The sequence below is a fragment of the Eulemur rufifrons genome, chromosome 1 (assembly GCF_041146395.1).
Source record: "Eulemur rufifrons isolate Redbay chromosome 1, OSU_ERuf_1, whole genome shotgun sequence".
Lineage (NCBI taxonomy): Eukaryota > Metazoa > Chordata > Mammalia > Primates > Lemuridae > Eulemur > Eulemur rufifrons.
In genome coordinates this window covers 96,871,489-96,886,435 of record NC_090983.1, presented here as the reverse complement: position 1 = coordinate 96,886,435, position 14,947 = coordinate 96,871,489, and positions in this window count along the sequence as shown.

Here is a 14,947-nt window from a genome sequence, read left to right as displayed (position 1 = left end):
ATACATTAAGTTACAGTCCATTCTTTTCCCAAGCAGGCACTTTCTCTTTTGGACATGTGTGGCCATTAAAGCTTAAGTCTTAAAGGCAAATCTGAGGGGCTTCGAAGGGTGTTCTTCATCTACAGCTGTTAACTTCCATTTCAACGGTGAAGAAACTGAAGCAAAGAGAGATGGAATCATTCATCCAAAGTGATGAAATGTGAGGTAGAATACAGTTTCTCCTCAAACAATGCTTTTTTTCTCCTACTGTTCCCACACTGCCCCATAGCAAACGCTTGGTATTTAATGGCATCTAATAATGATTTTCAACTATTAAGGACATAAAGTAATAAATTTTATCTCTATTTTTAACCTTCTCATCAGCCGGTAGCAATAATGAAGATCATTACTGATAAAAATTCATAGAAAGGTAGAGGGAGCCAAGCTAATCCCACTGGGAATAATCTGTATGTCAACTGAAATTAGGGAAATGCTATGGAAGTCCACCAGGGATGAGGAAGTAGCTACATCTGCTTCTCCATTTTTCATGAGAGAGCCTGCAGTATGTTAGAAGAGGTTTGCCCCTGACGAGGTCCACAATATTTTGTGTGACTTAGAAGAATTATTCTGTCCTTTGTGAACTTCTTCAGCCTTCCTTTTCCTCATACTCCATCTCACACCAGAACCACGTCTGTTTCCCCAAACTTGTAATGCCATTCACAATCTCACATCTGTCTTCACTGCCATGGCCAGTTGGCATGGTTTTCTCCATCCTGCCCAGCTATAAAATATTTTCTAATCTTTTAACCCACTTCCAGGAAAGTTTGCCCATATTCTAATGTGTGTCGCCCTGTAACCTTACAGACTTGCATTATGTTACTGCTATACTTCACTGCATCTTTATCCCTAACATAAATAAGATTATTAAAAATGCAGATTAATATTTATTTTTGAAACAAAACAAAATAGGTCCACAATAACTTGTTGATAAAATGATAGAAATCTGAAAGGGAGAATTCTATACATTCCCTCAACTCTTTTTTGTGCCCCTGTGTTACCTTCCAGTGAGTTAAACACTCAGGATGGAGCTATGTTGTTGCTTCTTGCCTACATCCTTACATTTCTGTGATAAGATAGAGCTCTTTGCTCTCAGTGGGCACACAGTCAAATCTTACAATTGATATGGTAAAAACAGTTGTACATTGCATTTTTCTCTGTCAGTCTCAAGAATCCATGCTACAGACTATCTTTTGTGATCCTGCTGATTGAAAATAGCAGCCCCTGTGAGAAATAAACTGAACACTTAACATTAGTGGTTTTGATTGTGACAGCTTGTGCACTAGTATCTTAGATTGGGTCTATTTTCTTTACCCATTTTATCCTTATAAAAACAACACATTTCAAAGTGCTTATTATAATTGGGAAATTGTACAAAAGGCAGTCAGCATAGGGTACACGTATATCTAAGAATTATTGTATATCAGGGATTGTACTATGTTCAAATCACTATTTATTTCTTATTAAAAATCCTAGACTTAGTGAAATCGCATGATAATTGGTAAACGTTTTTCTAGTTGAAATGTAAATGCCAGGTATAGAAGGCAATCCTGAGGGTTGGGCTTTATTACCTTATAGGATAGAAAACTAAGTGAACTTATTCTAACATTCCTTTATTAAATTGCCTACAAATTGTTCTTTGAACCATCATTTCCTTCTTACTATTTACACCATTAATTAATGAGTTGCATGAAATCTTTGACAAGTGTTTATTTGGTATTTGGAGAAGAGTCTTCCTTTTTTTCACTTTCAAAATTATGCTTTAAAACCCCTCACTTTGTCTGGGTTCTATTGATCAGAAGGTCAAGGCGCAAAAGGTTCATTTATTAATCTAGTTTAAGTATATTGCAATGTATTACAACTTTTATTTATGCCTGGTTAAATAAATGTTATAAATTATATAGTCTAATTTCAATTAAAGTAACCCTTACAAAATAGACATGTAACTTCAAAAGATACCTGCAAGAAAATAGTACATTGAAGATAATATCAATAATGCAAGCCAAACCAAAAGTAAAAATTGTCACAGCCAACACTTCTAATTCTAGTATAAATTCTTCACTTGAAACATAAAGGTAGAGAAATGAGGCTCTAATCAGTTCTAACAAAAAGCAGCAGCAAAATAATTTACAATCATAAAAACTACTTAAATTGTGAATACAGATACATTACCAACATTTTTAACAAGAATCTTGCCTAAGTGGATATTATGTAAACTGTTCCTTGGTGAAGGATATTTTTGATGTATGATAATCATTAAAAACAATTCCAAAATAAACTGAACTTAGAACAAGCTTTTTGAAATGCTGTGTCAAAGGTATTAAATCAATATTTTGAAAATAAATTAACCATGAGCAATTATATGTAAAGAGAAAAGAGAAAGGAGAAATCAAATATATATCTATCTCACATATATATGAAATAAGCATATATTTATATATAAAATCAATGTATATACATATAGTACCCACGCATATTCAAATGAAAAGCATGTTTGAATTGAAAGATATTAATTATTCAAAAATATTTCACTTAAGCTTTATTTCATAATTTTAAAATTTACCTTATGCATCTATTATAAGGTTTATTGCATATTAGTAGATGCATATATTATATAGACAAATACACATTTGCTGGGATACTCTAAAGTTATGTTTTTCTTTTTGCTTTACTGGTAGAGTATTTACTATTCAAACCCCAGGCCTGGAGCTCTGACTTGGGGGGATAGGCAGTACATGGGCAACATATGTAACCTGATCTTTTGTACCCCCCATAATAAGCTGAGATAAAAAGAAATAGTTTACAGACCATTTTTCTGTGGCTACTCTTGGAATAGAGAAAAACTGCTGAGACTGAAGCCTGAGTGGGCTTGGGCCATAGGTGAAGCATTAGACACAGAGGACATCACGAAGGGCCTCATAGTGGAGGTTGATGGATAGAAAATGATAGACTTGGAGGCAGAGCACCTTCCGACTGTCTCATTTTCATGTCACACACCTCACTTTGTGGTCCACGTATCTACCAGAGAGCAAGACTATACTTGTCGCTACTTGTCATTTCCCTGCTAAAACTCTGCATTCACACCCTGTGTCTCCAGTGGGGGGGGGGGGGGGGGCGTACCCAAACTTGTGCTATACATATTTTGTTTTGTTTTGTTTTAATTTTTGTTTTTCTTCTCTTTATGACATTATTTCTTGCCATGTTCCTGATGTGGTTTTGTACACTAGCAAAAGCAAATTGTGGTTCTACAACTCATAATGCCATTTTATGCTTCCAGATGTGACGTCATTTTCATATGTCATTTCTCTGCTAAGTATTTTGCTTTGTCCCCATTCAATTTGTCAACTTCTCATTTATCTCTGTAAACTTATGTTAAGTATTCCTCCATCAAATGTGTGGTTTTGTGTGTGTGTGTGTTTGTGTGTGTGTACATGTATTTCAGAACAACCTTTACCAAGGTAGGTCTGGAGATCAGTGGAGAAATATAGGCTGAAGGCAAAATTTGGGGAATTATAAGGATAGTAGTTTAAGTTGAGAATATGTAGACTGAGAAGGGCTAAGACCAAAGAGTTTTACTAACATTTAGGGAGATACAAAAAGAAAAACTTTAGGAGAAAATAAAAAGAATTTCTCAGAGATACAGGAGAATGCAGCAGAAGAGAAGCTGCAGGAAGAGACTCTTTCAAGAGCAGGGATGATGTATCACTAGCCAGTAGCAGAGAGGTTCAGAAGACCAAAAAAAGCACTCAAACTCATCTGAAAATGAAATTAAATAGTGACCTTAGGTATTAGTCAGTGTTCTCCAGAGAAACAGAACCAGTAAGAAATATAGAGATGTATGAGAGGGAGATTTATTATGGGAATCAGCTCACATGGATATAAAGGCTGAGAAGTTCCTCAAAGGATAGAATGATGTCTGCCCGTGACGATGAGGGTGGATCTTCGTTCCTCAGCCTATTGATTCAAATACTAATAATTTTCTGGAAATGCCTTCACAGACACACCCAGAAATTATTTTTTACCAGCTCTCTGGGAACTCCTGAGTCCAGTCAATTTGACACATAGAGTTAACCACCACAAAACGTTGCAAAAGCAACGTTTATACTACAGAACAGGAAGAAAAAATGGATGGAAGGAATAAACAACAACAACAAAACAGTGGAAGGTGTTCTGCCATAAAGATCTTAATTTTCTTAAAAAGCTTTGCCTGAGTCCCACACCCACCTGTGAGTATTCTTATAGTTATTCACTTCCTCCTTTCTGTGATCTCTGTCCTGCATGTAATTTTTTTTTTTTTGTAGTGGACTCTAAATGGCAATTCTTGATTAAGACACCTTCACACACAGCCTCCTCCCTCATTTAGCTGAAAATCATCTGAGGTACTGGACTGTGTCATATCCGTCCCTACATTTTAATCACAATGAACAGTGCCTGCCATATTTTAGGCTTTTAACTGGAGCTTTCCTTTGGAATGATAAATTGAAGAGTATAGAATATATACTGCAATGCATGACAAATGTTCTCAATGGTGTTGGAATTCTAAAAAATTATATATTTCAGCTAAGTCTTCCAACAGCTGAGAAAGTACTTTAATTTTATTGATTGACTGACTATTTTATTGGTGAAGATATCTAGACAGCTAGGTCTCTGAGATCTTGTGAAGAACTTACAGGACAGCTCACCTGAGTACTGAGTAAGGTAAGTTTCCCCTTCAGGTATGTAACCTCCAGCTCCAGTGGTGCACTGAGTTAGCATGTGGTACTTCTACGGTACGTACCCTCAAAACTTGACTTCAATAGTGACACACTCCAGTCAACCCAGCTAACATAATTAGAATAGCCCAAATCCCTCTATGGACAACATCAATTTCTATAACAAAAGATAATGAAATGAGAAAGGGTGAATAAATGCATAAAATAGTTGGTTAGAATTTGAGCTCTCTGTTTTGTGAGAATGAATATCATTATCTAGAAATCAAAATCATTAAAATACAGTTAAGGACTTTGGTGAGGAAATAAAAGGAGTAATTTAAAATAGCTTCCTAAATAAAACCATTATCCCTCAAAGCATAGCTATTTAAAGGAAACTATGAAACCTTGCTTGGTTCAAAGATCTCCATGAATACCGTGCATGACAAACCACGAATACAAAATAACATACAGAAAAGTCAATGTTTTCATAAATGAAATCATAAAGGACTTATTTTTCTTCTCTTAAAATTAAGAAAAGCAGCCCAGAATGCAAAATTAATTATAACTTAATAGTCTTATTTTAATCATTATCCTTGTTGGAGTGTAATTGTGGATTAAAAACTCATTCCAGATAGAAGAGAACTATATTAACTAAAATAACTCAGTACTTTTCTAATAAAGGCAATGGTGAGTATGTATTTTCTTTCAACAGTATAATTATTGGAATGGAATGTAAAGATAGTTTATTATTGTTAATCTGCATAAAAATTGGTTTCAAATTTATTGTTGGTTATCAGTTATAATTTACAGAGAAGCTAGAAACCCTGGTTCCAACAGTCTCTGTAGAGCTAGTCAGAGGAAATATAAACAGGCTACTCTGCATTGCCCATTCACTAGCTTTTTAAAAGACTGAGTTAGCAGTAAAGCTGGATTTTTTTTCCTTTCTAATATAGAATTATGAAATCAAGATCTCTGAATTATTTTTATTAGTTATCCGATTAATAGTACACAACTCTTAAAAGTACAATTTGTAAATTTTTACTAATTATGCAGCAAAGAGATCAATAAAGGGACTATTTCTAGCAACCCAGATACTCCTTCATAAACCCTACCAGATAATACTTCTAAAGCTCCTGAAATACACTTTCTAACTTCTTTTTTTTTTTCTTCTTTTTTTGAGACAGAGTCTCCCCCTGTCACCCCAGCTAAAGAGCAGTGGCATCATCATAGCTCACTGTAATGTCAAACTCCTGAGCTCAAGCAATCAGCCAGCCTCAGTCTCCCAGAGTGCTAGGATTACAGGTGTGAGCCACCACACCCAACCTACACTTTCTAACTTATAACACAATAGATGGAATTTGTCTGTTCTTGAGTTGTTTTGTACAATATTACATCTGTGAGATCCATCCAATGTCTTGCATGTTACTATAGTGTACTACTTTCATGGCTCTATAGTATATCATTTATGAATATACAATGATTTGTATTTCCACTCTACTGTCAATGGACATTTGGATTATTTCCAGTTCTCAGTTATTATGAATATTGTCCCCATATGCATTTTGTACACATATATTCAAGGGTATATGTACTCATTTTGTATACATGTAACAATATATTTTGATTAAAAAATGCTGGGTCATAAGATAACTTCTGTTCAGTTTTATTAGGTAATGTATATAATGCTCACTAGAATCCCCTTACTGTCTCTATCACTGATAACTGTGATTATAATATTTTATATATCTATACACATAATTTTACTATTTGATGCATTTTAAATTTATGCACATACATATAAAACACAAAATATGTACTTTCAAAATGTATCTAGGTGTTCAGTCTGTATCTACTTTTAAAACTTTTAAGTGGAAGGAGATTTTCTTAATTGCAATCACATAGGAATATCAGAGAACCAATCATATTTTGGCAGGGCACTTCATCAGTGACCTGCATAAAATAGAGCTGAAATAATTTCATTTGAAGCCATCGTTTCTGACCTTTTCAAAGAAAGATTTGGCTTTTAATCAGAAATCTGTGTTTCATTTTGAACAAGGAACACATCATTCCATTTCAGCTATTTCCATACAAATGAACTATTTTCCATATGATAAGATTAATAATGAATGGACTTGCATTCCTACAAGCATATGGAGAAGTTCATGCAGAAGACCACTCTGTGATCTAGCTAGATATAAAATGTGTCTAGTGTATTTGAAAGGTATAAACTGTCCCTAAGTTTGAGGGATAAAGGAGTAAATACTTGACTATGATTCACCTCCATTGTGTCAACCACTCTTGAATTTATCAAGAGATAAGCTGAAATAAACCCTTCAGGTAAATATCTACCCTGTTATAAATGGACAAAAATTGGCAGCAGTTTGGGACAAGTCCACTTTAAGTGGAAAGGAGGATAAGTCTTCACTAAATTTGCATATATATGAAATTGTGGGTTAGAAATAATTCTCCCATTAATTAGCTATGTACATTTAGATATATAAGAATATCTCTAAGCCTTAGTTTTCTTATCTGGAAAATGGTGTTATAATATTTGCTTTGAAAGAATGTAAGTTTCAAATGCGATGAACTAAGTATTGCATAAATGCAATATATTTTTGCATGACTATGCTATTACGATGATGACAACTAATTTTTTATTTTCAAGCACCTTGCTATTTATGATTTTATTTTACCAATGAAGGTGAATAGAGCATGTGTTATCATCTCCCTGTTCAGAGAGGAAGATAGGTCTGTACTGGCTTACACCACAACTCCATTAGAGCGTCAGGTCAAGGGTCAATCACTCCTTCCTCCTAGTCTGGTTCTTTTTCCTACACCAACTTTCTTTTTTCCAAATGACTTTCTTTATTCATAAATGACTCATGTTTCCATCTCACTGGGCACACTTCTGTATATTCTTAAAATATACTCATGTCTCCCACGTCAGTGAACACTAATTCCATACAAAAGAAGCTCTTTTATACTTCTACTCTACTAGGTGCTCAGCCATGGGCTAATTGTTGTTTCATATATTAACATTGTATTTCTTTCTCATCTCCTTGATTAGAAAACTTATTTGGACTGGATACATGAAAACATAATATTCACATCTATTATTCTACCACTTTCCCCATCACAAAGAAGGAAAGAAGGAAGGAGGGAGGGAAGGAGAGAGGAAGGAAGGAAAGAAGGAAGAAAGGAAGAAAGAAAACAATTAGTTAAATTTCCTATTATCTCTATTTACCAAAATCACATATCAGAGACCTAACAATTAATGAAGTTTTTTCCCAGTGGGAACAACAGTCATCCTAGTGTAGTTAATTCATAAACCTGCATGTATGGTCCCATATTTTCATCTTACCTGCTCAGCTTATTGGCACGGTTTTCAAGTTTGTGTTCTCATGGTCATATGATGGCTGCTGCTTTTCCAGGTATCACAGCCTCATAAAATTAAGACCAGGGACAGGGATAAGGAAAAAAGTCTCTCACTCAAATTGCTTTTAAGAAAGACAGAAGTGTTTCCAGGGAACTGCACTTACTGTCTTATTGGCCAGGACTGAATCCCAAGCCCATCCTCCACTGTCAAGGAGGATGGAATGACCATCCTCATTAGTTAGCTTAGTTTAATTCAAATTTACCTCTTGGGGCTGGACATGGACACAGCCTCACCTGAAGCACACACCACCCACCCCCACTTAAAAACAATTAAGGTCCTATTTCAGAAAAAGGACAGAAATACCTGTTGCCTAGGAAGCCAGTGTTGTGTGCCATGGAGTGAAATATACCATAGAAGTGAAAAGTTGGTCCCAAATTTCTCATCGATTTAATTTCCCTTTTTATTTCTTCACTGTGTATTGGTAAGAGCATTTTCATTGTGGAGTAGTACCTCGTCTTGGGCTTGCTGAGTGGTTTGAATATCATTTCTGTATCTAAATAGCAGAGGGATCTTGGGCAACGTACTTACTCTCTGTGATCTTCTGTGTCTGTCCCAGAGCAAGCACACAATGCACTCCAGCTCCCAATGCTTGTGATTTGCAGCAGTAGCTCCCCCCTCTCTCCTTATCCCCACCTGACCCCATTCCTTGATGTTGCACATTTCTCATTGTGGTGAGTGCCTTCTGGGACACTCCAATTAGCAGCTTTTCACAAGCTATTGCTTGCAGTACTTATTTTTTTCTTGGTCTTATTATTAAATTATAATTCTATTACTATTGGTGTTTTGAAATTCATCTGCCAGATAATCTATTATAATGCTTTGCAAGTTTATGCTGTGTCCCAGAGAGATGCTAAAGAGAAATGAGTTTTGATTGTTGCAGAAACTTGGTTTCAACTTCAGAAAAAACTGACTAGAAAGGTTATTGGCCTATGAATTAGCTGCTGAGAAAGCTTCGAAGCCATCTTCCCCAGAGATCTTTCATAAACGGCTAAGTGTACCTATGACAATTTAAAAACGTTTAACTGTCTGAAAGGGAGAGATGAGGTAATTCTTAAGTTGTGAACCAGATTGTTCCAAGGCTTAAAACTTACAAAGCACATAGCCAGCTTGGGAGAGTAGTCGGAATTCTTCTGGAGGGCCACGGACTGTGAAGGGTAACACCAGGGCACTTCCTGCAGCCAAAGATTGAATGACGCTTACACAGGTAGGGCTATAAAACGTGGCCCTGGGATGCTCCATAGTCCTCAGGGAAAGAAACTGATCCAGGACACGTCTCATTAGGAGGTCATAGGGATTATGTGTCTAAGAAGAGTACCAGTGATGGTATATAAAGAATAAGAGGAAGTTTTGTCTTTTCAATTGTAGAAATATTATTGGCAATGCAGTATGTTAAAAGTTAGTGAGTCTTGGATTCAAATCATGACACTTTGAGAATATTTCTTTTACTCTCTGAGACTCATATTCCTCATCAATAAGAATTGATAATATTTTAGAGAACTGTTGCAAACATTAAATTCTATAAATGCGTGAAATACTCTGTAGTGCTATAAATTCTCTATTAAAGTTCCTTTTCTCAGTCTTTCCATTCGCGTGCCAATAGTGCTGGGAATACACTAGAAAGTCATAGAGCAGGCCCCCTAGAAAATGCAGCTTGAGACATGTCTTTCATGCTGAGGCTTTTAGAGTACTGCAATCTCGGGTAGCGGGAGGAGGGAAAATGGGACACAGGCACACACACTACAGTTCACAAGTAATTTGACTTCACAGTCTTAAGAAGACTGTTTGTTTCCATGGCACACCTTCCAGACAGGCCCGGTGAGGCTGCTATGACTAGGAATAGTCCATTAAAGAAAGGAAGGGTAAGGATGTGTCTGCTGATTCCTTCTCCTCTCCTATGTTTCATCTCCCAATGTTCTGTCCAAGTGAGTGATTTCCTAACACTTTGGGTTGGGTTATCCAGTCCCTCCAGAGAGCTACTCGAAAGTCCGCTCCTGAGGCCATAGTCTGCCTTACATGATATTGGAAGTGGGGAGAAGTCAGAGCCTCCTCTCTGGGTCAGCAGTTTCTGAGGCTCCTTTCTCGATGGGTGCGATGGGAGCCACAGCCTGGAGGAATTTCCCTGGCAAGGTGGGTGTGTATGCTCGTGGGAGCTCGTGGAAGATCTTCAGATTGCTTCCGTTTGGAAATGGGGACACAGTCGTCAGCTGACGAAGAGAATGAGGGAGTTTATACAGGGTGTTTGGGGAAGACTCAGGGGTAAAGTTATTGTCCAGAAGAAACGGAGATGTGCTTGACTTTTGTGGTGTGGCAACACTGCAGTATTAGGAGAGAAGGGAATACCGGCAGCGGCCAGGACTTTTCACGGAACATGCAAAGGAAATCTGGGCCAGTTCATTGACTAAGTTTCTAGATGTATATTTTTTAAAACTTCTAGCCTCTTTTTTTCCCAATCCCCAAACACTTAGCTTTTTATTGTAGCCCAAAAGATCACAGTTAAAGGCTGGCTAGGCTGGGCATGGGTGGGGACAACTGGGGGCGGGGTCTGTCTCATGCCCTAAGCTCAGGTCAGAAGGCAGCAGCTGCCGTAAAGTTAGGCCAAGATCCTGCTCAGAGCGGCCCCAGATTTCTCTGTGGACGCCCACAGTTGGTGCTTTGCAATATCTCCTGTTCCTTGAGGCTGGCACCGGCATTACTGGCGGCTGGAGGCCAGCAAGGTTGTTGTGTTGATTCACCAGGGCCGCTGCCCTGTCCCACTCGCTCCACACACCTGCATCCGCTACCGGGCAAATATCTCTTGTGCTGACTGGGCCTCGTTCCTGATGGTTCCGGCGCTGACATCACTGAAGGTGAGGAGAGAGCAGAGAGGGTTTGCAGAGGGCCGGCCCCTGGTTCAGGATCTTCTGGGGTGGCTGCATAGGGTGTGGCCCTGGTAGAATCTCTGCAGGCCCCTGTGTAGACGGCCAGGTAGGCAGCTGACGCCATAATGTCTGCTGTGCTCTTCACAAAGACATCACTGACCCGAGTGTTGGTGGCAGCCTGCAGCAGCGTGCTCTCAAGAAGGCCGAGGTTGTGGACCGAGCCTTGTTCCTCTACGACGTGTATCCAGAGCTCCAGGCCGCAGCGCGTTAGCTTCTGCACCGGAATGAGCCAACATGACGCTGCTGCGCAGGTCTTCCAGCCGCTTGAGCTCCACCATGCGGTTCAGGACTAACTCCCCAGTCTCGCAGGGCCTCTGGGCCTGTTCCCTGTGCCACCCACGCGAGCCTCCAAGGTGCAGGTTGGGCACCGCATGGGTCATGTGCAGACACCGTAGCTCTTGGAGCAGCTCTGGCCGGGGCCCCTGGTCTCGCGGGCATGCACACACAGCAGTGCACACAGCTCCAGCGGTGGATGCTGGAGCTCGCCTTCACTGGCGCCAGGCTCAGCAGAGGCTGCCCCCGGCACTGCTGGTTCCTCCCCAGGCAGCTCCTCTTGTCTGGTGCACACATTCAGCGAGTTCAGGCCTTCTGACGCGGCTAATTTTGGGGCCTGCTCCAGACTGAGTAGAGTACCTGGCTGGCCTGTGTGTCCCCAGGACCAAGTTCCTATGGAGGAGGGAGCAGAGGGCAGTTCAGGGTTGAGCACTCCCAGGGAGTTACCCTGGGAGCTGAGCACACCTTTGCTGCAGCTCCTCCGTGGTTAAGAAGTTGCCGCCAGCAGGATTCAGATGCTCCTGGTAGAGCAGCAACAGCACAGCCCCGGCTCTTAGTGTCAAGCTGGCCAGTAGCTGCCAGAGCCTGCCACCCTGGGCTGGGCAAGAACTGGCAAGAAAGAGTCCTGGACTTCGGCAGGTGGCCCTTCTGGGCTGGACACTTCTCTCCAGAAGGTGAGCTTCCTTTTTTAATTAATTATTTATTTAAGATGATTAGTCCATTTTATTTTATTTTATTTTATTTTATTTCAGCATATTACGGGGGTACAAAAGTTTAGGTTATGTATATTGCCCTGTGCCCCCCCCAGTCAGTGCTTCAAGCGTGTCCCTCCCCTAGATAGTGCGCATCGCACTCATTATGTATGTATACACCCATTCCCTCCCCCCCACATCTGCCCAACACCCCATTAATGTTATTCCTAAATGTGCTCTTAGGTGATGATCAGTGAAACCAATTTTATGGTGAGTACCTGTGGTGCTTATTTTTCCATTCTTGAAATACTTCACTTAGAATGGGTTACAGCTCTATCCAGGAAAATACAAGAGGTGCTATATCACCATTGTTTCCTATAGCTGAGTAGTACTCCATGGTATACATATACCACATTTTATTAATCCACTCGTGTATTGATGGGCACTTGGATTGTTTTCACATCTTTGCAATTGTGAATTATGCTGCTATAAACATTCGAGTGCAGATGTCTTTTTTATAGAATGTCTTTTGTTCTTTTGGGTAGATTTAGCTTCCTTTTTTTCTATCACATGTATCAAGTTTCCAAGTGATGTATTAGTTTCCAAAATCGATTAATATTAATTGATTACTAATGTGTGTTTTCCTCTAGGGAAGGTGCAATATGAAGAAAGTAGAAATTAAGTACCTAAAAATCTAGTTTTGGGAATAGGAATGAAAAGATAAAAACATTCAGAGTAAAATTAGTATAAATTTACTGATCTGGATAACAAGCATTATAAAACCTCAGCAACAGAGAAGAGTGATCAGAAAAGGGCTGGACTTGACCTAGTTTGGGGACCTTAGCTAAGATTTAAGAAGAGGTTATAAAAGAACAGATAGGCCTGCAGAGGCAAGGCCAATGGGAGTGTGGGAAGGACAGAACTGTGTATTTCTGGTTTCTTATAAACCAGTATGGCTAATTAGATGAACTCTTATAATTAAGCTATGAAACATAACTTGGAAAAACAAGATGGGATCAGATATTAGAAAGTTTTGAATGACAGATTCCGGTATTGAGACATTTTCTTAGAGATGGTGGAGCACTAGATAATGTTCCATAAGTTAATATTAAAAATAGACAATATTTCTTGAGAACATATTTTATCCTGTGGCTAGGCATAATGCTTCCTATGTTTTAACTCATTGGATCATTGCAACAACCCCTACTCCCAAACAAGGTGCCATAGTTTAAAAAGTCTCACAGTTTTCTGATGAATTTTCTGGAAATAAGTGAGAGGCACAGAAAACACATCTTTACAAGGATACATAGGTTAAGGAAAGTAAGGACAATGAAAACAGACATCCTTCCAGACTGGACTCACTTCAAAATAGAGCCAGAAAATTGTTCCCTTTAGATGGCCTCCAACCCGACAGTCCTCTCTGCACTGGTAGAGCAGACCTCAGTTCCCTGTACATACTTCTCATTGGAGCTTCACTGGCTTTCATCTGATATTGGACTTGATGCTTGCAAACCAGAAAATATTTCCTTGGTAGCTCTCATCTCTGGTAATGTGAATGAAAACAAGTGAGATCTCTAAATATTAAAGTATCCATCACCGTGATGAGTTTTTAAACAAAGAATTAACATGATCCTTATAGCTGATTTTTTTTTTTTTTTCTATTTCAACTCACAATCATTGGTTAATTGTGATAATTTTTTCCCTTTAAAGAAAATATGAAATAAATTATGATATATTTCAATGTTCAGAATTATTTTCCCACCCAGCAGAAATTTCTGCTTTTAATTACTTGAACATGAATATGACAAAATAATCAGATTGTCTAAAGGTTTATCTGCTTCTGACTTATATCCAATTGTTAAAGTTGAGTGCATGAAATATCAAATATCCTGAAGAAAAATATTATCCAAAAGGAAGGGAACTTGGTGAGCAGTCTAAAATCTTTCGTAACTACAGCTACCATTTTGAATTTGGAAAGGCCACATCCATCTCTGAATGTCCATTCCCTTAATGGTAAATGAAGCTACTGGTAAGTCCTTGTCAACAGCAAATATATGCTGTCAGAATAAAAGAGATGAAAAGGCAATTGAGTAGAATTATTAGGTGGATCATAATAGATATGGGGTTTATTTTACTAGACTGGATCTTTCATTTAAGTTGTCTAATATTTATCAATAATCCACATGAATTCATATGTACAAATTCTTGAACTGAAGCAAACATAGACATTGTCTCTTTGTTATTAACATAACTAAGCTTGAAGAATTCTAGACTCTGTCACACAATTGTATTCATTTGTAAAAGCTTTCACCACAAAACCTAAAAGAATCATTTTTCACAGGCTACAAAGATAATAAATGGTAGCCTGAGAATTCATGCTATGTTGAAATTGACCTATTCAATCAAAAAGTAGAGTTGGAATTTGATAATTCTAAGTGATAGCTTTCTCTAGATATTCATTAAAGCTTAGAAATCACCTGTAATATCTTCTTTCATTCATATAAGTATTTAACAAAAACAAAAATGCTTTTACATATGTCCAGATTAAAATTAGAAAAAAGTATGATCACATGGGAAGCAGCAAGAAGCAGAAACAGTGAGAAGGAACTTGCACATGCTGCCAGTAAATCATCTAGTAGCCAACTGTTGTCTGAGATTTGCTTATTCTTAAACTCTTTATGATTCCATGTAAAACCAACACATTCATTTTTATTGAGGTGAAATTTTCACATCAATTAACCATTTTAAAGTTGACACTTCACTGGCATTTACTACATTTGGATTGTTGTGCAAACACCACCTCCATCTTCTCCAAAATATTCTCATAAAGCCAAAATAAAACTCTTTACCCATTAAGCAGTTACTCCCCATTGCTCTCTCCCCCTAGGCCCCTGCAAACCA